Source organism: Dermochelys coriacea, chromosome 6, assembly GCF_009764565.3.
Source record: "Dermochelys coriacea isolate rDerCor1 chromosome 6, rDerCor1.pri.v4, whole genome shotgun sequence".
Taxonomy (NCBI): Eukaryota; Metazoa; Chordata; order Testudines; family Dermochelyidae; genus Dermochelys; species Dermochelys coriacea.
In genome coordinates, this window is record NC_050073.1 from 89,651,901 (window position 1) to 89,678,939 (window position 27,039).

General features: G+C 42.4%; 1 protein-coding gene across 9 annotated transcripts in view; it reads left to right on the forward strand.

Moving 5' to 3' along the window:
- The window catches only part of NRXN3 (neurexin 3), a 1,462,434-nt gene that overhangs the window by 1,257,861 nt on the left and 177,534 nt on the right, over nt 1-27,039 (forward strand). The window lies entirely within an intron of this gene.

Below are 27,039 nucleotides of genomic sequence, written 5' to 3' on the forward strand. Positions count from 1 at the left end.
AGTACCGTTGTCAGCTGTTTGCTGTTTCCTTCCCTCCTCTTCCAGTCTCAAGCTCCTGAAACAATATGCTGCCACTCCTATCCTCTGCTTGCATGGAGTAGTACAGAAAGCAGGCTGCAGCCATTCATCACTCTTATCTCTCCTCTCCCTCTGTTTGTATTTCACACCATCAACCTGACCCAGTTTAACTGACTCCCCCAATCAGCCAGGCAAGTGAATTCAAAGCCAAGGGCAGGCCAAAGAGGTGGAGATGGGATTCTGGTCATATACCTTACAGAAGGGTTGAGATGAGTCAACTTTTGGTTTTGTTCTCCTAAAATTGGTGTGCAGCTCTTTAAAGTTCAGTTTCTGTGGACTTGGGTGATATTTTTGGTTAAATATTTAGTATTGGGCCTAATCCTGAAATCCTTCCTCAAATCTAATGCAGTGTGAGGCTGAATACAATGGCAGAATTGGGCCCAGCCAGGGAGCACTAGCAGAGTAACAAATGGGGGGCGTGGTGGGAGAGAAATGAATAGGAACTCCTGGACAGTAAGACTATTATTATTTACTGAGCAGCAACAGTATGGGGTCCTGTCTAGTCTGTAATTCTGCAGCTGCACAATTTGCCATGAAATCCAGCTTACAGCAAAAGCATTCATCAGAATCTAATCTTTCATTTAAAACCAAAAATTTTCTATCCCTTTGTTTGCAAAGTAAAACTTTAAATATACAAGTGGATGCAATGGTGAATTCTTGAATGTTCAGTCAGCTACAAATAATAACTCTGAGAGGAGTGATCTGTTCCATTCTTCCCAATGGGTTGTTGCTGAAACTTAGTGGATAATGTAAATGTCAGCATTGATATGACAGTTGTTTGCGGCATTGTTCTAGCTTATTGGTACGAATATAGATCAATATTGATTTGATGTGGATATTTGATATTGAAATCAATACTAATTTCACATGATTTAGTTGGGGATTGGTCCTGCTTTGAGCAGGGGTTGGACTAGATGACCTCCTGAGGTCCCTTTCAACCCTGATATTACATGATTCTATGATCTGATTATCATAGCAGGAATATGACCCAAATGTATCATCCCAAACTGTCTTTTACACCTTGCCAGATGGGTTAATACTGGAAAGGCTCACAGTGAAAGTTTGCAAATGAGAGATTCGAATGGTGGATTGGCAATAGAGGTGGCAGAAGAATTCATGCAGACAGGCTTTGAGAAAGCTACAGATGGGAGTCTTAGGAGGAAGGAGAAGGGACAGAGAGGTGGAGTAGGAGGAGGTAATAGCAGAGAGGTGGAGTAGTCTACAACTTTGAAAGTAAGGATGAGAAATCTTGCCTTAGAAGCTGACAGGAAGACAGTGGACAGATTCATAAGTGATAACGTGCCAATGGTACGAGAAGAAAATGGACTTTAGCAGCAGCATTTAGATAGACATAGGTAGGATGTTGGCAAGGCAGCTAGGAAATGGCTGCAACAGTCAAGATCAAAGGATGGCCAAAGGTTTTAGCAGTGGAGTTTGAAAGATAAAATGCATTTTAGAGTTAAATGGCCAGGCTGAGTCAGACCAATGGTCCATCTAGTCTATAATCCTATCTCCCAACAGTAGCAGGTGCCAGATGTTTCAGAGGGAGTGAACAGAACAGGGCAGTTTATCAAGTGATCCATTCCTTGTCATCCAGTCCCAATTTCTAGCAGTCAGAGGTGTAGGGACACCCACAGCCTGGTGTTGTATCCCTGACCATCTTGGCTAATAGCCATTGATGGATCTATCCTCCGGGAACTTATCTAATTCTTTTTTGAACCCAGTTATAGTTTTGGCCTTTATAACATCCCTTGGCAACAAGTTCCAGGTGTTGACTGTGTATTGGATGAAGCACTTCCTTAGGTTTGTTTTAAACCTGCTACCTATTAATTTCATTGGGTAATCCCTAGTCCATGTGTTATGTGAGTTGCTGTAGAGAAGTCACAAGATTGGGTGGGAACCTGGACATAGAGGGAAAAAGTCTATGATGGGTACATGCACCAGGTTTAGAATGCCTTTGTTTGTGCAGTAGGCTAGGCAGGAGAAGAGAGGAACAGTGGTGGACATTTTATTATAGGGAAAGGGGAGATGGGATAATACAGAAAAGGGGGGAAAAAGTAGCTTCAGGCTGAAGATGTCCCTAAGCACAATGTCCCTAAGCAATTTATTCCCGTGCTTAACAACCATGACAGCTAGGAAGTTTTTCCTAATGTCCAACCTGAACTGCCCTTGCTGCCCATTGCTTCTTGTCTTATCCTCAGAGGTTAAGAAGAACAATTTACCTCCCTCCTCCGTGTATCTACCTTTTATTTACTCAAAGACTGTTATCATGTCCCCTCTCAGTTTTCTCATCTCTAGACTAAACAAACCCATTTTTTCAATCTTCTTTCATGGGTCATGTTTTCTAGAACTTTAATCATTTTTGTTGCTCTTCTCTGGACTTTCTCCAATTTGTCCATATCTTTCCTGAAATGTGGCACCCAGAACTGGACTCAATATCCAGTTGAGGCTTAATCAGCTCAGAGTAGAGCGGAAGAATTACTTCTTGTGTCTTGCTTACAACAGTCCTGCTAATACAGCCCAGATTGATGTTTGCTTTTTTTTTTTAACAAGTGTTACACTGTTGATTCATATTTAGCTTGCTATGACTCCCAGATCCCTTTCCACAGTACTCCTTTCTCGGCAGTAATTTCCAATTTTATATATGTGTAACTGATTGTTCCTTCCTAAGTGGAGTATTTTGCATTTGTCCTTATTGTTCGTATTTACTTCAGATCATTTGTCCAGTTTGTCCAGATCATTTTGAATTTTAATCCTATCCTCCAAAGCTCTTGCAACCCCTCTCAGCTTGGAATCATCCACATACTTTATACATGTACTCTCTATGCCAGTATCTAAATAATTGATGAAGATATTGAACAGAACCGGAACCAGGACCGATCTCTGCGGGACTGCATTTGAAATGCTCTTCCATCTTGTCTGTGAATCACTGTTTACTACTCTCTGGGAACGGTTTTCCAACCAGTTATGAACCCACCTTATAATAGCTCCACCTAGGTTACATTTCCCTAGTTTGTTTATGAGAAGGTCATGCGAGACAATATTGAAAACCTTACTAAAATCAGGATATACCATATCTACCGCTTCTCCCCTATCCACAAGAATTGTTACCCCTTCAAAGAAAGTTATTAGGCTGGTTTGACATGTTGACTGTTACTTATTACCTTATTATCTCCTAAGTGCCTGCAAATGAACTGCTTACTTATTTGCTCCATTTTCTTTCTGGGTACTGAAGCTAAGCTAACTGGTCTCTAATTCCCAGGTTATCCTTATTTCCCCCTGCCCTCCTGCCCTTTTAATAGATGGGCACTATATTTGCCCTTTCCCAGATAGCTGAGAACATTAGCGATTATCTGTCTCCTCAGTCAGCTGCTTGGGTATTCTAGGATGCATTTCATTAGGCTCTGGTGACTTGAAGATGTCTAACTTGTTTAAGTAATTTTTAACTTGTTCTCTCCGTGTTTTAGCCTCTGATCCTACCTCATTTTTGCTGGCATTTGTTAATTTAGATATCCAATTGCTATTAAGCTTTTTGGTAAAAACTGAAACAAAAAGTCATTTAGTACTTCTGCCACTTCCATATTTTCTATTGTTGTTTTTTCCTCCTCATTGAATAACAGGCCTACCCTGTCCTTTGTCTTCCTCTTGCTTCTAATGTAATGGAGAGTAAATAAGCTGCATCCTGAGTCCAGTCAGGCTCAGCAACTTAAATAGAGGCTGGGTTTCTCCTATAGAGGAGAGTTGGGGATTGTGCTGCTCAGAAGCCAGGACAGAGGCTTTGGGGGAGCTTAAGCCCTGACTGTTTGTATATTTGTTTTGTGTTGTGGAATTTGCTTACTGTAAAACTGCTTGGCAGGAATGCAACAGCCAGAAACTCTTGCCAAGTTTGTATTATGTTGCTTATATAAGAACTTCTGAAATAAACCAGAAATCCTGCATGACTAGAAAAGGGACATTTCCCAGTAGGCTCAGGTAAATGGCATGTTATGTCCATGATTATTTTCTGGGTGGGAGAATGGAGAGGAAAACAACACCATAACTTCAAAACTCTTTCTCCTTTTTTCATACTTTAGAGGAAAATTCTGCGATTGGATGAGACTCATCATGTAGCATGTTTGGGGATTGCTTTCTGTGGGTGTTGGGAGCTTGGGCTCTAGGGAATTCCAGCTCTGCTGAGCTGGCTTAGCTCCTCTAGATCCTTCCACTCTGTGAACCGTGTGGGAAAGCAGCTCAAGCTCAGTCAGCCTGCAGCTCTGTTTACTTGGGCAGCTTCTCTCTCTATGTTGTGGAACTCTCCCTTAGCTTAGTTTCTGGGGGAAGCCACGTAGGGATGGCTCTGGGAATCATCAGGACCCTTGCAGAAGCTGTGCTCTATAGAGGTCTGCAGGAAGTGAAAACAAGGGCTATCCTCACAGATGACTCTTGCCTCCAGATTTCCTTTATGGGTTAAGTGAACAGGGCACAGAAGGCCAGACTACTGCAAGGAGAAGTCAGTTTCACATCTGGATGCCAGCCCACATCTGGCCTTTCCCTTCACCTCAAGGGGTAGGAAGAGAAGAAAAATCTTTGCTTCAGACACAAATATTTTGGGGAATTTGTAAAGAATAAAGGGAAATGATGAAAAAGGGTTGAAGCCAGGAGAAAGGGATTTGTATACGTGTGTGAGAAATGATTGAGCCTCCTCATAGTATCAAAGTTCTTGCCACAAAAGCCAACTGATTCAGAGTAGAGACTTGAAACTGTCCCACACTCATCTTGTTCCTGCAGAGAGAGACTACATAAGGTATATTACAGTACTCTGTGTGCAAATATAATCTACTTGAAAATTGTTAGTGTGTTGGAGAACGTTGGCTGGATTCTAAATATATTTCTGGAGAGAAAAATACTCCCATTTCTAGGAAATGTTAAAAAAAAAAAAAACCACAATAGCTACCGTTTATGCGGGACCTACATTGAAACAATATGCAGTGCTCATAACTGCTTCTGAGAGCTCTGCTCTAATAATAAGAGTTAATTGACACAATGGTTCCCCACTACTTGACCAGCACTACTAGTGTTCTTATTATTACTTCAAGTTTCCATTGACTGCTATGACATGCTCCCTCCCTGTCTTAAGAATGAGCCATTAGGGTTGGGCCTCGGTGTGCTGCTCCTATCTCTCTGATGGAGTCTCCATCATTGTAGATTTTTAAGGGCAGGTTAGACATACACTTCTCAGGCATGTTCTAGATGATACTTAGTCCTGCCATGAGTGCAGAGAACTGGACTAGATGGCCTCTTGTGGTCCCTTCCAGTTCTATGATTCTATAATTGTGAGTGTTCCCTGAACTGACTCTGGAGCTTTCCTGAGGGTTCCTTCTCTCTCGCTCTCTCTCTCTCGCGCACACACACCACTTTCTGGCTGTACCCTTGTTAAGGGGGGAGAGGGTGCAAGGATTAGGGAAGGCGGAGAGGCAGTCCAGGAAAATTGGAGGCTTTCATCCAGGCTTGAAATCATCTAAATATAAAATGTGAAATTGAGTTTTCCAGGTCTATAAAAGCCTCTCTGTTAGCCCCAACTTTGGCCTTCACTGTATACTATTCCCATATCTCCTTCAGATATATATCTCATATCACACACACCTCCTATAAAGTTGCAAAAGTCTGCAAGAGAGAGAACCTATTTGGGGTGTGCATCATTAGAACTACTGCTGCAGGTCTCCCAATCCAATCTACATTTTTTGGCACTCATTCAAAAACCAAGGTCATTCTTTAACAAGAAACTTTGTTAAAAAGAATCAGGACTGAAAATGTGTTTGATTGGAGTCAGCCTAATACCCCTAAATAATGTTACACTTTCTTTACAAAAATTGTACATCTTACAAAAACAAACTTTTTGGAAAGGGTAGAAATGAACGTTTAAAGAAGTTAACCAGGATCTACACTGTTATAAGATTCTTCATTACTTGCTACATCGCCTGTTTTAAGCTACTTAACTCAACTCCTTGCTTTGTTTTCGTAAAGAAAACACATTTCTGTATTTACAATATATTGTTGATTTTTATATATAGTTTATGAAATGTGTTATAAAGACTTCAAAGGGAACATAGTCCCTGCGTACTTTGTTACATCAGCGTTCCATAAGTTTTCTCACAATGGAATAGAAGGATATTTTTATGACTAGAAATGATTGATTTGTTTGGTGTGCTAAAATGTGTTGATGACATGCTGCTGAAGGTTTATGTAAGTGTTCTTTTCCTCATAAGTCAATTCCTTCAGCCAGCACATCATTTTTTGTTGTTTTTCCTCTGAATTCTCTCCGGTTTGTCAATATTCTTTATTGTAATCAAGTGCCCAAACAGAATGCAATATTCCAATTGTGATCTCACCAGAACCATACTTAAAAACTACTGCATTTCTGCTCTGACAAACTACCTTTGAGTATACATTATTATAATGATAACTCTATAACTCAAGAATGCTGTTTATGAGGAAGGGCTATAGTTTGTAGCCCAACATACAGTTTGCAGAAGCAAATTCAAATTGATTAACATTGTCAAAAGCATTTGCACCTTGCCCCTATTTTTCCTTCTATATTGTGTTTATTTGGTCTGTGACAAATGGACATCTTTACCCCTCCTATCAGGTGTCTTCATTTTTATGATTTCCCCTGGACAAGTGCTTATTTTTCAACCAGGGCATGGGCTGAGACAGACAGGTCTGATTGTTATAATAGAGTGGATCATGCATTCCCTGCCATCACACAGACATCCAACAATTGTGTTGACCCTCTTGATAGGGAAGCCTAGCAATTAAAGCATTATGCAGTACATTCCATACCACCTATAAATATAAGTCTGTCTTGTTGTATTTTGTGCAACTGCCAGTTCAGCTTCTGTCAGCCTCAATTGTCTGAAACTGTCTGAGGGTGGTTTACACCCTCCCTGACAGCACTCTAAGATGGATGTGGAGATTTTCTCCATCAGGATCTTTGCTTCTGAGGCAGTCACTGGCTCCTATCTGAAGCCAACACTCAGGTCAATAGCACCACAATCTTTTCCTTGGCAACTAGATGTGACATCTCTAGCAAATAGATCACAGCTTCAGATGGGAAATAAGCTCTAGGGTAACATTTGGACACAGAAATAAGCAGGCCCATGCTTTTAGTCAAATAACTCCAGTAATGAAGAATAGGGGTAGCAAAGCAAAGAGAAGATGAGACAGAAAAGCAGAATAGAATCAGAAATGGGCCCAAAGTTCAGACCCAGACCTTAAACTGTTCCAAAGTTAAATGTGTTTCTATTGTGTTGGTTCAGCCTATTAGAAGATGACTGGGTGGTGAATGGCAACAGAAAAGTCTTCATTTCAAGCATACAGATGATTAAGCTGTTCACCTGGCTTCCTTTCTATGGAGTGAGCTAAGGGATTTTGAGCATCAACAGTTTCCAGATTTTCCCTAGTAGATATAGAATTTAGCAAAAGTAAGTATGTGTGCCACAATGTTCCCATGACTCCTAGAGAACAGAGATGAGGAGAGCTCACTGCAGGTCTAGTCACTAACACTGATACTATACAGCTGAACTAAATGATTATTTTAAATTGTGTGTATTATGGCAGCACTTAGAAGCCCCAATTGAGATCAGGGATCCATTGTTCTGGGTGGTACAAACACACAATATTTTAAGATGAAGCATTTACAGTCTAAATAGACAAAATGTGGAAGAGGACACAGACATGAAGTGACTTGCCCAGGATTACACAGCAGATCAGTGGTAAAGACAGAAATGGAACCTGACTTACAGTCAAGTGCCCTATCCACTAGAGACCATATTGCCTCTCTATAAGCAAGTCAGCATCTGCAAGGTGCAGGGCTGGCCTTACCATGAGGCAAACTGAGGTGGCTGTCTTAGCTGCCAGACTGTCGGGGTGTGGGGGGCGCCACAAGGACCCAGAGTGTAGAAAATTGTGTCTGCTGCTGGTGCATATGTATTCTCTCTGCTCCAGCTGCACAGAGATGGTGGAGCGCTGTGCTGGAGGAAGGAGGGCACAAGAGACATAACAGGCAGGCAGGAGAAAAGGTGAGAGGGAATAACAGAAAGCAGCAGGAGCTGCAGGGAGAGAGAGGAGGAGGAGCCTCTTATGTCCCTGCTTAGGGGGTGGGGCTTCTGACTAGAGGTCCTATAAAGGTAGCCAGCCAGTCAGGCAGCGGCACAGACAGCTGCAGCAGCACAGGAGCTAGCAAACAGAGCTCTAAACAGGGGAGTTTGAGTGGGAGTTCTGTTGGAGGAGAAGGTAGTTGTACTTGGTTTTGTATTTTCAGTATTTGTGTGTGTGTAGGGGCTTTGTGCTGGGAGAGCAGCTGAGCCCTGCTTAGGGGGTGGGGCTTCTGACTAGAGGTCCTATAAAGGTAGCTAGCCAGTCAGGCAGCGGCACAGGAGCTAGCAAACAGAGCTCTAAACAGGGGAGTTTGAGTGGGAGTTTGCAAGGGGAGTTTGGATTGTGGTGCTTGTTTGGGGTTTGCTTTTGCTGGGGAGGTGGTCTTTTTGGTGTGCCTTGTGTTTCCCAGATTAACAGGATTTAGGTGGGAAGGCGATGACAGATACGGAGGCAGCTGTGGGAGTGACTCCTGTAGTGGAAGACACATTGAGGATGACTGGATGTGGAAGCTGTGGTATGTACATGATCCTGGAGGGGGGAACCGGTAAGAGGTTTTTTCTGCATGAAATGCATCTGATAGAGCTGATGGAGGAAAAGATCTGAGGTTTGGAGATGCAGGTGGAAAGTCTCGTTGAGTTTAGGAAGGGGTTTGAGCAGATGATGGAGCAAAGATATGAGGTATCTGAAGGGAAAAGCTCAGACTCCCAGATGGAAGCAGGGCTGGGGAATTTTGAGGGGAGACTGGGTGAGGAAAGTGGTCAGTGGAAGCATGTGACTAAAAGAACCAGGCAGAGGAAAAGATGGGCTAGTGAAGGAGAAATAGAGCTTAGGAATAGGTTTGCAGAGTTGGAAAATGAAGAAGGGGCTCAGCAGGTACTTGTTGAAGGTGGAAGGGTAAGGAAGAAGAGAAGAGAGGCTAGTCCTATAGGAAAGCGGAAGAGTCAAGGGAGACTACACCAAATATGAGCCCCAGGAGGATACAGGATGGGTTGAAGAGGATTATAAGGGAAAATAGGAATGGAAAGAACTTGCAGCCAGAGGAAACAGGGGAGAGACTGGAGAATAGCACAGTCACCAGGAAAAGGCAGGTCTATGTGATCGGGGACTCTTTATTGAGAAGAATAGACAGGCCTGTAACTAGAGCTGATCCAGAGAATAGAAGGGTGTGCTGTCTTCCAGGTGCTAAGATACGGGATGTAGACCTGAGGTTGAAAAGGATCCTAAAGGGAGCGGGAAAGAATCCCCTAATTATCCTTCATGTGGGAACAAATGATACGGCTAGATTCTCACTGGAAAGTATTAAGGGAGACTATGCTAGGCTGGGGAAGACGCTTAAGGAAATTGAGGCTCAGGTGATCTTTAGCGGGATCCTTCCTGTTCCTAGAGAAGGGCAACAAAGGTGTGACAAGATTATGACTGTCAACAGATGGCTTAGGTAGTGGTGCTATAAGGAGGGCTTTGGGATGTATGGCCACTGGGAGGCATTCACGGACAGAGGACAGTTCTCTCGGGATGGACTTCATCTGAGATGGGAAGGAAATAGACTTCTAGGATCGAGGCTGGCACAACTGATAAAGAGAGCTTTAAACTAGGAATTAGGGGGAGATGGTTGGGAGATGTCCAGAAAATCTCCACGCCAGATTTTAACATTGAGAGGGAAGAAGACGAAGTAAAAAAGGATACAGCCATGGGTAGGAGAATGTATATAAGGAGCGAGGGCGGTGTGGATACCAGTCTAATAGGTTATACTGGCTGTAGAATGACTGTGCCTAATAGGGTACAAAATGGGAGCGAGGCCAAACAGCAAAAATTAAGATGTTTGTACACCAATGCGAGGAGCCTAGGTAACAAAATGGAGGAACTAGAGCTACTGGTGCAGGAAGTGAAACCAGATATTATAGGGATAACAGAAACATGGTGGAATAGTAGTCATGACTGGACTACAGGTATTGAAGGGTTTGTGCTGTTTAAGAAAGACAGAAACAAAGGTAAAGGTGGTGGAGTAGCATTGTATATCAATGATGAGGTAGAATGTAAAGAAATAAGAAGCGATGCAATGGATAAGACAGAGTTCGTCTGGGCAAAAATTACATTGGGAAAGAAAACTAGTAAAGCCTCTCCTATGATAGTGCTTGGGGTGTGCTATAGACCTCCGGGATCTAATTTGGATATGGATAGAGCCCTTTTTAATGTCTTTAATCAAGTAAATACTAATGGAAACTGCGTGATCATGGGAGACTTTAACTTCCCAGATATAGACTGGAGGAGCAGTGCTAGTAATAATAATAGGGCTCAGATTTTCCTAGATGCAATAGCTGATGGATTCCTTCATCAAGTAGTTGCTGAACCGACTAGAGAGGATGCCATTTTAGATTTAATTTTGGTGAATAGTGAGGACCTCATAGAAGAAATGGTTGTAGGGGACAATCTTGGCTCAAGTGATCATGAGCTAATTCAGTTCATACTAAATGGAAGGATTAACAAAAATAAATCTGCAACTAGGGTTTTTGATTTCAAAAGGGCTGACTTTCAAAAATTAAGGAAATTAGTTAGGGAAGTGGATTGGACTGAAGAACTTATGGATCTAAAGGTAGAGGAGGCTGGGATTACTTTAAATCAAAGATGCAGAAGTTATCGGAAGCCTGTATCCCAAGAAAGGGGAAAAAATTCATAGGAAGGAGTTGTAGACCGAGCTGGATGAGCAAGCATCTTAGAGAGGTGATTAAGAAGAAGCAGAAAGCATACAGGGAGTGGAAGATGGGAGGGATCAGCAAGGAAAGCTACCTAATTGAGGTCAGAACATGTAGGGATAAAGTGAGATAGGCTAAAAGTTGAGTCGAGTTGGACCTTGCAAAGGGAATTAAAACCAATAGTAAAAGGTTCTATAGCCATATAAATAAGAAGAAAACTAAGAAAGAAGAAGTGGGGCCGCTTAACACTGAGGATGGAGTGGAGGTTAAAGATAATCTAGGCATGGCCCAATATCTAAACAAATACTTTGCTTCCGTCTTTAATAAGGCTAATGAGGATATTAGGGATAATGGTAGCATGACAAATGGGAATGAGGATATGGAGGTAGATATTACCATATCGGAGGTTGAAGCGAAACTGAAACAGCTTAATGGGACTAAATCGGGGGGCCCAGATAATCTTCATCCAAGAATATTAAAGGAATTGGCACCTGAAATTGCAAGCCCATTAGCAAGAATTTTTAATGAATCTGTAAACTCAGGAGTAGTACCGAATGATTGGAGAATTGCTAATATAGTTCCTATTTTTAAGAAAGGAAAAAAAAGTGATCCGGGTAACTACAGGCCAGTTAGTTTGACATCTGCAGTATGCAAGGTCCTGGAAAAAATTTTGAAGGAGAAATTAAGGACATTGAAGTCAATGGTAAATGGGACAAAATACAACATGGTTTTACAAAAGGTAGATCATGTCAAACCAACCTAATCTCCTTTTTTGAAAAAGTAACAGATTTTTTAGATAAAGGAAATGCAGTGGATCTAATTTACCTAGATTTCAGTAAGGCATTTGATACCGTGCCACATGGGGAATTATTAGTTAAATTGGAGAAGATGGGGATCAATATGAACATCAAAAGGTGGATAAGGAATTGGTTAAAGGGGAGACTGCAATGGGTCCTACTGAAAGGCGAACTGTCAGGTTGGAGGGAGGTTACCAGTGGAGTTCCTCAGGGATCGGTTTTGGGACCAATCTTATTTAATCTTTTTATTACTGACCTTGGCACAAAAAGTGGGAGTGTGCTAATAAAGTTTGCAGATGATACCAAGCTGGGAGGTATTGCCAATTCGGAGAAGGATCGGGACATTATACAGGAGGATCTGGATGACCTTGTAAACTGGAGTAATAGTAATAGGATGAAATTTAATAGTGAGAAGTGTAAGGTTATGCATTTAGGGATTAATAACAAGAAATTTAGTTATAAATTGGGGACGCATCAATTAGAAGTAACAGAAGAGGAGAAGGACCTTGGAGTATTGGTTGATCATAGGATGACTATGAGCTGCCAATGTGATATGGCTGTGAAAAAAGCTAATGCGGTTTTGGGATGCATCAGGAGAGGCATTTCCAGTAGGGATAAGGAGGTTTTAGTACCATTATACAAGGCACTGGTGAGACCTCACCTAGAATACCGTGTGCAGTTCTGGTCTCCCATGTTTAAAAAGGATGAATTCAAACTGGAGCCGGTACAGAGAAGGGCTACTAGGATGATCCGAGGAATGGAAAACTTGTCTTATGAAAGGAGACTTAAGGAGCTTGGCTTGTTTAGCCTAACTAAAAGAAGGTTGAGGGGAGATATGATTGCTCTCTATAAATATATCAGAGGGATAAATACAGGAGAGGGAGAGGAATTATTTAAGCTCAGCACCAATATGGACACAAGAACAAATGAGTATAAACTGGCCACCAGGAAGTTTAGACTTGAAATCAGACGAAGGTTTTTAACCATCAGAGGAGTGAAGTTTTGGAATAGCCTTCCAAGGGAAGCAGTGGGGGCAAAAGATCTATCTGGTTTTAAGATTCTACTTGATAAGTTTATGGAGGAGATGGTATGATGGGATAATGGAATTTTGGTAAGTAATTGATCTTTAAATATTCAGGGTAAATATGCCTAATCCCCCGAGATGGGATATTAGATGGATGGGATCTGAGTTACCCAGGAAAGAATTTTCTGTAGTATCTGGCTGGTGAATCTTGCCCATATGCTCAGGGTTTAGCTGATTGCCATATTTGGGGTCAGGAAGGAATTTTCCTCCAGGGCAGATTGGAGAGGCCCTGGAGGTTTTTCGCCTTCCTCTGTAGCATGGGGCATGGTTGACTTGAGGGAGGCTTCTCTGCTCCTTGAAGTCTTTAAACCATGATTTAAGGACTTCAATAGCTCAGACATAGCTTAGGTTTTTCATAGGAGTGGGTGGGTGAGATTCTGTGGCCTGCGCTGTGCAGGAGGTCGGACTAGATGATCAGAATGGTCCCTTCTGACCTTAGTATCTATGAATCTATGTCCCTCTCTAGCTCCCCCAGAAGCCTGGACTGATTAACACCAGCTTCTCAGGGAGCTTCCTGTTTCCTGCTGCTTCCCTGAATCCACATGAGGAGAACAGGCAGTCAACTGAAATAGTAGGAGCCAGTTAGGGCCCTTAAGACGCTGATAGCTTCACTCACTCAGGCCCTGCTACCAACTTGCTTATTTGTCCCCTTCAAATGAGTGAGAGCCACTATAGCTGGCACAGAACAGCAGTCATGAGTGAAAGAAGAAAAAGCCCCTCTGGGGCAGCATACAGAAAAAGAAAGAAAGCAAAGGAAGCTTTTCTATCAAGGCTGGAAAGAGCTCTCCTGAGATACATAGACACAAATGTTCCCGGTGAGCCTTCCAGCCCCAGTGAGGATGTGAGTGGTGAGGAGATGCCTGATCTTCCAGTTAGTCAGAGTGCAGGTGATCTGGCAGCTACGGCAACATCCATATCTCCATCTCAAATGGATGTAACCATGCACATTCCTGAAGAAAAGCGTAGATCAGAGAAGAGTGTGGTACTGGCACAAGAAACAGCTGCTGCTGAGTTTAGTTCCTTAAGTCTAGATGACCCAGGACTGTGGACCCGCTTGAGCAGTAGCCTGAGGGACTTCCTTGTACTACATGGGCCACAGCAAGTGAAAAACTTAATGCTCCCCAAAGACAATGAAAATAGAAGTTTCCATCCAATGCATTACTTGCATGAAATTCCCACTGGTGACAAAGTGGAGAGGCCATGGCTTATGTACTCAAAAACCTAGAATGCTGCATACTGTTTCTGTTGCAAACTCTTCCAGTCTAATGTTCCACCAGAGAGTATTCCAGAGGTGGAAAGAGCTTGAGATGAGACTAAGGTTAAAGGCCACCACAGATGATCAGCATCAAGAGAAGATTGCATCAGAGTCTCTTTACTGGCAAAATGTTCTGAAAAGGCTCATTGCCATTGTGAGAATACTTGCTACCCAAAACCTAGCACTGCGTGGCACTTCAGATCAGCTGTATGTGCCAAACAATGGAAACTTCCTTAAAATTGTGGAGCTGATGGCTGAGTTTGATGCTGTACTCCAGGAACATCTAAGAAGAGTCACCACCCAAGAAACGTCCACACACCACTACCTTGGAAAAACAAATCAAAATGAGATCATACAGTTACTGGCAACAAAAGTCAAACAGAAGATTGCGGCAGATCTGAAGTCAGCAAGATATTACTGTTATTCTGGACTGCGCACCTGACATCAGCCATACAGAACAAATTACTTTAATGGTGCGTTTTGTAACAACAACAGTGAAAATAGTGAAAATATCCCTGCAATGGTGACTGTCAGAGCATTTTCTAGAATCTATTGACATTGATGATACTACAAGGTATGACAAATGTGCTTCTTAAAAAGCTGGAAGATACGGGAATTGCGATAGCTGACATGAGAGGTCAGGGCTACGATAATGGTGCCAACATGAGAGGAAAGAAAGGAGGAGTGCAGACACGGATCTGAGAGTTAAACCCTTGAGCTTTTTTTGTCCCATGCAGTTCTCATTCATTGAACTTGGTAGTCAGTGATGCAGCATCAGCTTCTAGTGAGGCTGCTGAATTTTTTAATTTAATTCAAAGCATCTATGTATTTTTCTCTGCATCAACTCATTGAGGGCAAATTTTGAAGCAACATCTGGGAACATCCTCTCTGACACTGAAACCACTGAGTGCCATATGATGGGAAAGTAAAGTGGAGGCGATAAAGCCTATCAAACACCAAATTGGGAAGATAGATGATGCGATAGTTGCCATCATGGAGGATGATGCTATGACAGGAACTGTTCATGGGAGAACAGTGGCAGAGGAAAATGGAATCACCAGAAACATAGATAACTTCAAATTTCTGTGTGGCTTAGTGTTGTGGTATAACATACTGTTTGAAATAAATGTTGTAAGCCAGAGACTCCAAGGTGTTGACCTTGATATGTCTGGAGCAATGGAACAACTGGACAAAGCAAAGTCATACCTACAGTCTTACCGGTCAGATGAGAGATTTCAAAACATTCTGAAGAGTGCAGAGGAACTTCGCATTGAAGCTATATTCTCACCCATTCAAGAATACAAGAGTCACCAAAGAAGACATTTTGATTACAAGGCATGCTTAATCCCATAAGAGACCCCAAACAACAATTCAAAGTTGAATTCTTTAACCAGGTGCTAGATTGTGCAATACACTCAGTTGAAGAACGTTTCATGCAGCTCAAGGAACACAGCAGTATATTTGGGATGTTGTATGATATTCTGAAACTCCTCACAGTACCTGAAGAAGACTTAAAGTATCAATGGAGGGCACTAGAGACAGTGTTGACACATGATGACATGCCCAGTATTGATGTGAGTGATTTAGGTGATGAACTGAAAGCCCTTTCAAGATACATTTCAGCAGGATCAACTTCAAAGGCTGTTCTGGAATATATGTGCACAAATAAGATGACCACCCTCTTTCCAAATGCTTTTGTTGCTCTGCGCATACTTCTAACACTTCCTGTAACAGTTCCCAGTGGAGAACACAGCTTCTCCAAGCTGAAGTTAATAAAAACTCATCTACGCTCCACAATGACACAGGAAAGGATTGTCGGCCTTGCAACCATCTCAATAGAGCATGAGCTGGTCCAGACTGTAGACCTTCAGGAAGCAGTTCAAATCTTTGCAACCCAGAAAGCACCACTTTGATCATTCAAACAAATAAAAATACCAGTGTTTACTATGCAGATAAGAAAAGTTACATTAACTTTCAAATGCCTGAACAGCAAAGTGTTACTTAAAATTTTTGAACAAGGCATTTTAAGTTGTTAGTTCTCCTTTATTGGGGTAAGTAGCAGAGCAGTACCATGAGAGAAGAACAGGAAGAAGGCAAAATTGAGACCTTTCAAAGTTTTGGCCCAAGCAAGGGGATACGGCGTGTCATTTGAGCTCCCCGCCTCAGATGCCAAAATGTTGTGGGCCAGCCCTGGCAAGGTGTGATGCTGCATTGACAGAATTGTATTATCAGAAGTATGGAAACTTCTTTCACCAAATTCATTGCTGCTCTAATTCCAATGACTTAATTTGTGAATCTTGTTCAATAGACTGCACTGGTGGACTTAAGGACTTAACAAGGCACTGAGGATCTGACCAAATAAAATGTAGCGTCCGTTGCTACTCTTTCAGTTGCTGGAAAATCATAGTCACAATACAGTACTCAATTAGCCACCCCAGGACCTGGTAAACTTTTAACAGAATTTTTTTTAGCTTGTCTCTCTAGTCACAGCACAGTGTTGCAAAGATAGATTTGTCCGAGATGACTAAAATGGACTATTAGGCAGAAAGCCAAAAAAAAGAGAGACAGAGAATAATAGGAGTAATATAGGAGAGGAAATTGAAACACTAGTGGCAGGAGGTAGGAACAATAAGAACCTTAGATTCACTTCTCATGTGTTGTTCCAGGTGCATTCCTGGACATTGAGCATAAGAACGGCCATACTGGGTCAGACCAATGGACCCTCTAGTTCATTATCATGTCTTCTGACAGTGGTCAGTGCCAGATGCTTCAGAAAGAAAAGGAGTACTTGTGGCACCTTAGAGACTAACAAATTTATTTGAGCATAAGCTTTCGTGAGCTACAGCTGTAGCTCACAAAACCTTATGCTCAAATAAATTTGTTAGTCTCTAAGGTGCCACAAGTACTCCTTTTCTTTTTGTGAATACAGACTAACACGGCTGCTACTCTGAAACCTGTCAAGATGCTTCAGAGGAAGTGAACAGAACAGGGCAATTTATCGAGTGTTCCATCTCCTGCCATCCAGTCCCGGCTTCTGGCAATCAGAGACATATGGACACCGAGTATGGGGAGTTTCGAAGTAGCAGCCGTGTTAGTCTGTATTCGCAAAAAGAAAAGGAGTACTTGTGGCACCTTAGACTAAGTATGGAGTTGTGTCCCTGACCATCTTGGCTAATAGCCATTGATGGACCTATCCTCCAGGAACTTATCTAATTCTTTTTTGAACCCAGTTATAGTTTTGGCCTTGACAACATCTTTTGACAGCAAGTTCCACAGGTTGACTGTCCATTGTATGAAGAAGTACTTCCTTGTTTACTTTAAACCTGCTGCCTCTTAATTTCATTGGGTGAACCCTGCTTCTTGTGTTTTGTGAAGGGGTAAATAGCACTTCCTTATTCACTTTCTACACTTCTTTCATGATTTTATAGACCTTGATCATATTCCCCCTTTAGTCTTCCTTTTCCAAGCTGAGCAGTCCCCGTTTTTTTCCTCTCTTCATATGGAAGCTGTTCCATACCCTTAATCATTTTTGTTGCCCTTTTGTGTACCTTTTCCATTTCTAATGTATCTTTTTTTTTAGATGGGGTGTCCAGAACAGCACATGGTATTCAAGGCTTGGGCGTACCATAGATTCATATAGTGACATTATGATATTTTCTGTCTTATTATCTATCCCTTTCCTAATGACTTCATATTGAGATGATATTTGGTCAGAACATTTTTAAGGATCAGGAAAAAGACCTTGTTGTGAGATGGTAAATTCCTGCGTTCAAGTATGTGGTGTTATTGGCTTCAATGGTGATTTTAGTTAGTATTCTTTACTCTGTGTATAAGAAAACTGCCAAGTGATAAATAATGAAGAGGACAGGGCACTGACACTGAGCAATCTGGATCAGTTGGTAAACTGAGCTCAAACAAACCATATGTGTTTCAATAGAGCCAAATGTAAAATTACGCAGCTAGGAACAAAGAATGCAAGCCATACTTACTGAATGAGAGGTTTCAGAGTAGCAGACATGTTAGTCTGTATTCGCAAAAAGAAAAGGAGCACTTGTGGCACCTTAGAGACTAACAAATTTATTTGAGCATAAGCTTTCGTGAGCTACAGCTGCATCCGATGAAGTGAGCTGTATCTCACGAAAGCTTATGCTCAAATAAATTTGTTAGTCTCTGAGGTGCCACAAGTACTCCTTTTCTTTTTACTGAATGAGAGACTCCATCCTGGGAGCAGTGAGTCTGAAAAGGACATGAGGGTCATGGTGAGTAATCAGCTGAACATGAGCTTCCAGTGCAACCCTGTGGCCAAAAGGGTTAATGCAATCCTTGGAGGAATCAAGAGGGAATATTTTTTGTATTTGGGACTGATGTGACTGCTGCTGAAGTACTGTGTCCAGTTCTGGTGTCCATCATTCAAGAAGGATGTTGATAAATTGGAGTGGGTTCAGAAAAGAGGCACAGGAATGATTAAAGAGTTGGAAAACTTGCCTTATAGTTACAGACTCAAATTAATCTGTCTAGTTTGACAAAGAGAAGGTTTATAGGGTGACTTGATCACATGCTATAAGTATCTATATGGGGAATAGAAATGTATTTAATAGAGGGATCCTCAATATTGCAGAAAGTGATATTACAAGATCCAGTGGCTGGAAGTTGAAGCTAGACAAAATCAGATAAGAAATTGGGTGCAAATTTTGAATAGTGAGGATAAGTAACCATTGGAATAATTTACAAAATTTTGATGTGGATTCTCCATCACTGGCATTTCTACATCAAGATAGGATGTTAAAGATATGCTCTATTTCAAACAAGAATTAATTGAGCGAAGTCATGTGGCCTTTGTTGCAATGGCCCCTTTTGGTTGTATAACCTCTAAATCTGTGAAAAGTGCTCCCTTTAAAAGCAATTTCTAAAAGGGGTTGTAATTCCTACTTATTATAGCTCATAAAAATTGACCAATCAAAACTAGTATCTGATAGCCCATATGTACACTCTACCTCTCACCTAAAAATTGTTTAGATCTCTTTGTAGAACACCAGGGGGTCTTGGAAATCCCTAATTAAAGTTATTTTACTTTAGATAAATTCCAGGTTCTGCAATTCCTTTGATACCATTCTGTGTTTTTGTTAATGATTTTATGCACAAAGCTTATAGGTGAAAATGATCTTCCTACCACCTTTCAGCCAGTGAAGACTTTAGTCATAACTGGGATTCATCATAAATACACCTGTCACCCAAAGTGTGTAGTTTTTCATACCCTGTGTGGTGTTTTCAGACCTATCTCCAGGTGATAATGAGAATGGCATCAAAAGTGGCTGGAGTGTAGCATCAGCAGAAATCATATGCTCTGTACTGAATGTAGACTCCCCAAATCCACTGAAAAAAATACCTAGGAAATAAAGACCTGTCCAGAAATGTATCCAGTTAAAGTTACTGCTCAGAAAGACGTACTAAGCATAGAACTGAATTCTGCTTTCCCAGTCAATAGGAAAAACTCTGAGTTGCATCTTAGAGTGATAAAGGTTCCCATAAAACTATTTGACATTGTAGTAATTAGTGTGTGGGCCTGTCGTGGAATGTCTGTAACATCAGTTCCAGCAGATGCTTTACTGCATTTAGCATCATGGTGCAAAGTCCCCCCCCAAACCATAGAAAGAAAGCTATATGCCAGCTGGACTAAAATTCAACAGCCAGTCACAAAAAGAAAACAAACCTTACAAAAATGAAGTGGAAAAAAATCCCAAAGAGGAGAAATAAAAGTACTTCAGACCTTGTTTAAAATAGATTTCAGAAGTGAGGAGAAAGAAGAAAGGAGCTATTCTGAGGAACAGCAATGCCTCTCATTATAAGAGAAATGAAGTGACTTTTGTGACCTTAGAGGGTGGGGGAGTTAATGTGTGTGTGCAGGTGTGAGTTAAGGGAGTCCTCATACAAGAAGCTTGTTATATTACCGAAGGAGAGCAGCATAATCAGCAGAGATCTTCAGACAGAGGTAATTAGCAGTATTGTCTGCTGGGTTTCAGTTGATGTCTAGTCATGCTGGAACCTGACAAAGAGGAGGGAGGAGAGAATCTATACTGTTGCAGGTATTGTCAAACCTGTGAGAGCAGGGAAACACAGTAATCCTGGAATGCTTGTTGGATCTTGGCTTATTTTTTAAATAACTGTTCCTCAGGTCTTTGATTTCAGGAAAAAAGGTACTGGGATAAGTTCTGCTGTCAATTGCACCAGTGTAGATCCAGAGTAATTTCACCGAATTCAATATTGTGGAGTTACACTGGTATAGCTGGGAGTAGAATTTGTTCCATTGTCTGGAGGCCTGGTGGGTGCGCTCTCATGACTCAAGACCAAGTGCTTTCCCTACACAAGGATGAGCCATTTACTTTCAGTCTGAATAATTTTAGTTTTAGATTAAGGAAAATAAGAAATCAAGATAGCTCCATGAGAGAGCACAGTGCGTGTGTGTGTCCTCTAATGTGCTCCAACTGCTTTGCTTTATAAATTGGCTTCTCGCCCCCCGCACCATGTCCCCTTTCAGATAATAAAGGTATAGTACAGACAAAACAAAATCCTGACAGTTATGTAGTGACATATGCTACACATAACATTCACATAAAAAGAGGATCTAATTCTCCTGTGGGGAAAAATCCATGGGAATGGTAGAGCCAGCCCCAGAAAATGCTCCTTCATATACTCTCCTCAGAGAGAAAGAGCTTGCAGGACTGAAGGGGAGGCAGGGTATTTAGGCTTGCAAAGTGGAAGGGCCTCCGATGCCCCTTGCATGGCAGATCCCCTCAGTGAGGAGGGGTTTTTTGCAGGAGGCACAGGGTTGTGGGCTTGCAAATCAGTAGAATATGGGTTCCCACAGTGCTCATTTTGCTCTGCTCACCAGTCCCATTCCACTGTCCTACTCACAAGCAGCACTGTTTCTTTCTGTGCCCGCATTAGTTCTTCCAGGCTTCATTCTCCTCCATTCACTATCATTGAGGAAAGAATATTGCCCTTAATTCGTTAAGAAATCATCTCCTCCTGCTTCGTTCTCATTCACTTTTTGTAATGCAGTTTCTTTTCAGACTGTTATGTCATCACAAATATTAGAATAGTACCTAGCATTTATATAGTGTTTTTCATCCCCAGAGCTCATAACGGTGGCTGAATATATCATTTGAAAAATTAAAAAAGGAAAAAATTGAGGCACAGAGAATTTAAATGAGTTGCCCAAAGTCATACAGTGAGTCAGAGCAGGGAGTAATATCCAAGTATCCTAACTCCAGTCTTATGCTCTAACCACTGCACAGTTATTATAGTGGTTGTTCAAAATCTTTTGGACACTGTAAATACATATAGGAAATTGTTTCCCCAAAGAACTTACTCTGAAAGCCAAAAAAAATAAAGGCTTTGGGGAAGGGGATACAGCCAACAAGCAGTATGGTAAAGGGTATGACTGGTATGTTTATCGCTAGTACTATGTACTTTTATATGTATAATTTATCCACAACTGCCCTTTGCTCAGCCATAATTGTGTGCCTGATTTCTTATAGGCTTCACGACTGAAGTTGGTGTTCAGGAGGGCTATGATTCTGAAGAAAGGGTAACACAACTTGCTCAGGTGACAATTTTAGGGGACAGTGCAATAGGAAGAGATGAATTCTTGAAGAACTACTTTAAGAATATTCTCTGATACAGCAGCATTAGAAACAAAGAAGGAAAGCCAGAGAAATACAGATTGGATACTGTATTCACCACATTATTTTCAAATAAAAGTGTTTCAAAGTTTTCCTTGTGGTTTTGCCAGCTCTTTACATTCACTCAAAGTTTTCAAAGAAAATGACACAGGTCAATCAATAGATGGATTCTCACCTGCCTGGGACACCCAGGTAAACATTGATGTAGAGAGAAGAAAGATGTAGGCTACCTATTAAATGCTCATAGGCCTTCTGAGAATGTGCTTTGTGTGTGCTCAATGCTGCTGCATATTCAGCCTTCCTTTTGTTTTGTGGGGTTTTTTTGTTCAAGACAAAACAAATGTTAGAAATATTGGCACTGAGATAAATCATTCCTTGGCAGTCACAGCACTGCTGGCCTGTTTAATCTCAGCGTTTGGCAATTTGTAGGGGGGGAAAAAAATCTAATAACTAAATGTATGGGAAAAGTGAAGGAGACTGAACCTAACTGGATTAAGATCATGAAGTGGGTGTTCATTTTAGTGGTAGAGCCTGTCTTTCAAAGCCCAGGGGATGGACAGTTTTATAAAATAGTTGGACCGAGACTCTGGAGAGCTCAGATCTCTTTCCAGCTCTGCCACAGACTGACCTTGGGTAAATTGCTCAGTCTCTCGTGCCTCATAATGAGGCATGGTAGTCCAGAAGAATGTGTTTGGTAATGGGAATGAACTGTTCCAGTCCTAGCTTTGACACTCTAAGGATAGGTTTACACTGCACACTTTCATTGGTGGCGTGTAGTGTACATATATGCATAACCCCCCTAGCATAGGTATAAATAGCAGTGTAGACCGTGAGGGATGGATTAGCTGAGTAAAGACTTGCATGAAGAGTGCGGATATGTATCCGAGTACATATCCTACGTGGCTCTCTACTCCCCCCAAACTATGCCTTCCCATCTACCCTGTTATTTGTTAGCAGTGCAGTGTCCCGTTACCTCTCTACTGCTGGAGCTTTTCCCTGCTTCTCACCTCTGCCAGAGCCTTTCACTCCCTCAGCTATACTGACACATATAGCTACACACCGTAGTGTGGATGCAGCCTGCTTTCTACTGCGGCATGTAACTACTCATACACTACATGTTGCCGCCAGTGGTTTGTAGTGTAGATGTAGCCTGAATACGTCACTTAATCTGTCAGGGCCTCTGTTTTTTTCCATCTGTAATATGGGAAAACTAATGGTCGCTCACTTTTTTGCTAAGTGATTTAAATTAATTGGATAAAAAAGAGAAATGTACATGTAAGTGTTATTAACTGGCCAGATCTTGAGGTCTGTATTAAAGCTGGGTTTGCTACCCTTGCTCTTGTGGATAGTACCTTACTCTGTGACTAGTCCTGTAAATATGAGTGGAACTATGTGAGCAGTAAGGCACTACTCTGCGTGAGTAAGGGTGAGAAAATCTGGCCCTCAATGTCTAGGCAAAGCTCCCTCAAACAAAACTCTTGTTGAAGAGTCACTGGGATTTTTGAGTACAGACTGAATAGGCCTGAGGAAGGGCCTCCTGAATTGGTCCATTATTATATAGTTCTGACCTCCTGGGTGCCAATATGGGCTAGAAACAAAAGCATCAAGATACTGTGAGAAGGACGTACTTCTTCTGGAGGTTGGGAGAGAGAACTCAGTTCATTTTAAAGCAACCCCCTCTTCCAATGTAGATTGTGTGGAGAGCTATCACCAGCCTTTCTAGACGAGATAAGGTTGATTCTTTGAGTCCAACAGAGAAGAAATACAAGATGTTACTCTAAGACCCCTCCTCCCCTGCACACAAAAGGATAAGAATTCTATAGGCAGTACCCTGCAAAATCAGTCAGATGGGGCCAGTCACCACGGGTTTGATTATCTGGTCAATACTTGCTCTTTGAACTTCATTATCTCAGAGCAAGTAACCACTCTATTTCCAAGTGGATGCTAATTACCAGAGAAAGAGGCAAATAAATGATTTGGCAGCATCATATTGATTCTTATCCATTGGTCAATCATTCACTAGCAAACAGATAATCTTATTCATCAAGAAAATGGCTGTTGTGATCACCAACGAGAATTGAAATGGACTGGAGATGAAATAATTCTGTCTTCCTCAATGGAATGAAAGTTTCCAGCTTTAACTGGGGAACAAGGGGAGGAAGTCTTTAAACTCAGCTACTTCATTCATTCTCAAGGTCCAGCTTTCCTTAAAGTTATCCTCCATGGGCATCTCCATTGCCATATCACACTATCCTGTGCTGTTTATCATCACATGAGATTGGTATGTGTATGTGAAGAAGTGGCAACCCATCCATCCAGTTTTGGGGAAAGCAGATAGGAGAGATCCTTCCAGGAGGTAAATCTATAAGCATCCAGTCTGCATGCTTGTGAGATCATTCTGTTGAGATCAGTAGGTATATATGTAGGAGAGCTTGCCATTTTGGGGAGAAAGTGATAATAACAGGACATTTTATCAGTCACAATGCTAAATTTTAATACTCAAATCTCAGTCCAGTTTCCTTAATGGCCAGCTTGCATTTCAAGGAAATTGTTCAGGATTTTTATATAACTGGCAGCCCACTGTTGTAAAACAAAAAATATTAGGAGTGGAAGAAAACAGGAGGAATGTGTCAGACCTATAAGACCAAGGAGAATGGGGCTGTGGGCAGGGCTAGTTAGAAAACAAGAATCCCATTTCCTGAAATATTTTGAGGTTCAACATTTGGTTTTGTTCCTATGTGAAATATTTTGCAAAACATGAGAACAAGACCCTCTCCCTCCCTAAAATAGCCAATATTCCAGTGATTAAGGCACTCACTTGGGATGTGGGAGACCTAGACTTAAGGCCCCTGTTCTGCCCGATTCAGAGCAGGCACTTGAACACTGTTCTCCCTCATCCCTGGTGAGCGCCCTAACTGCAGAGCTATTGGCTAGTCTGGGGTATTGCTCTGAATCCTATCCAATACCTAAGAACATTTTGTCGGAACCAATATGTTTCATTTTTGACAAATTGGTATTTTTAGCAAAAAAGTTCTTTGTTGAAAAATTCTCGGCCAGCTCTAGGTGTCAGGGGGCTGGTACAGGGTATGCAGGAGAGGGTCTGTAGGAGGTGTGGGGAGATTTGGGGGGAGTGTCTGTGAGAAGTGTTTAAGCGTGGGGGAACTTAGGGCATGGGAGGAATCTGAGACCAGGCTCAGAAATACCAAGTGTGGAGAATCGGGGGAAGGGGTTCTGCAACTGCTGAAAATTTCGTAAATGAATGTGGTGATGGTAATTGGATTGATAGCCCTGAAAGCTGAATCCTTCTTTGTCCAGAGAGCAGACCTAGAACAGTCGGTGAGTAGTGTCAATCCCCACCTCTTAATGTGTCTTAGCCCTGCTTGGGGAGAGGGGAAATTCACTCTCCACAGGCCATTCCAACCTTGGTCTCTCTGCTGAAACAGCCAACAGGAAGACCACTTTGTGATGCGGGTACCTCACAATTGGGCTGAATTTGCCATAGGACAGATCATAGAATCATAGAATATCAAGGTTGGAAGGGACCTCAGGAGGTCATCTAGTCCAACCCCCTGCTCAAAGCAGGACCAATCCCCAATTTTTGCCCCAGATTCCTAAATGGCCCCCTCAAGGATTGAACTCTCAACCCTAGGTTTAGCAGGCTAATGCTTAAACCACTGAGCTGTCCCTCCCCCAGTGGTCTTCCTGTTGGCTGTTTCAGCAGAGAGACCAAGATTGGAATGGCCTGTGGAGAGTGAATTTCCCCTCTCCCCAAGCAGGGCTAAGACACATTAAGAGGTGGGGATTGACACTACTCACTGACTGTTCTAGGTCTGCTCTCTGGACAAAGAAGGATTCAGCTTTCAGGGCTATCAATCCAATTGCAATCCTCTCCCTCCCCAGATCTTGGGTCACTGCCAAGCTGGGCCAGATTTGAACCTGTACAAGTCTCCATATTATATTTATGACCCACAGTATCATCCCGTCCCCCGGTAGAACATATGGTGAAGGGAAATGTTGAAGCATAGCAGCTGTAAACTACAAAAACTGCATGTGCCGCCTCCCTCAGTTAAGCATTAAATGTATAATCCAATCTACTGTGATTAGCATTTACATCCTACAGCAGGGGTGGGTAAACTTTTTGGTCTGAGGGCCACATAGGGAATGCTCTGCCTCCCCAAACAGCCTGGCCCTCACCCCCTATCCACCCCCTCCCACTTCCCGCCCCCTGACTGCCTCCTCAGAACTCCCGACCCATCCAACCCCCCCTGCTCCTTGTTCTCTGTCTGCCCCCTCGCTGGAATCCCCCCCAACTGCCCCCCTGGTACGCCACCCCCTATCCAACCCCACCTGCTCCCTGTCCCCCGACTGCCCCAAACCCTATCCACACCCCCGCCCCCTGACAGGCCCCCCGGGACTCCCATGCCTATCCAACCCCCCTGCTCTTCCCCATCCCCTGACCGCCCTCTGCCCCATCCAACCGCCCTCAGCTCTCTGTCCCTTGACTGCCCCCTGGGAGTCCCTGCTCCTTATCCAACCTCCCTGCCCCCTTACCATGCCACTTCAGAACAGCAGCAGCTTGCAGCCCCGCCACCCAGAGCACTGGTGGCACAGCGAGCGGAGGCTGCAGGGGAGGGGGAACAGCAGGGGAGGGCTGGAGGCTAGCCTGCCTGGCCAGGAGCTCAAAGGCCGGGCAGGATGGTCCCGCAGGCCGTAGTTTGCTCACTTCTGTCCTGCAGTGACAGGCAGTCTGGAAGTATCTAGAACAGATATAAATAAATGTACAGCCTTAACCTACAATACATTTTGGGTTGTGATCTCTTCATAGTTCATAAGCTAAGGAATGATTGAATCAGGGCATTGCCTGGATGGGAATCATATAAAAAAAAAAAGCCTACCCACCACCACCATCGCACAGCGTGCTACAGGAAATTGTGTTGCTGATACAGTAGGCTTTGCTCTTCCCTTGGTGTGTGCTGAGCAATGCCAAGGAGTGGTACTAGAAGATGGTGTTCTATTGGAGGTGGTGTCTTGAGGATGAGAAGTAAAATCAAGGCTCTAACCACTTGGAGTAATTAAAAATCCCATTGCACTTTTTAGTTGTGTGTTAGCCTGACTGTAATGGCCAAACTCCAATTTAGATAATTACAGTTTTGCTCCCTAAAATTCCCCCTTCTGATTTTTAATTGGGGGAATTACGCTAAACTCCCTCCTGGAATAAACCTACTATGTACTTTTTGTATGTGTCAAACAATTGCTACGTTCTAGCCCAATAGTGGCTGCAATTTAGTGGTGGCTGAGCAAATGATATCTAATTAAC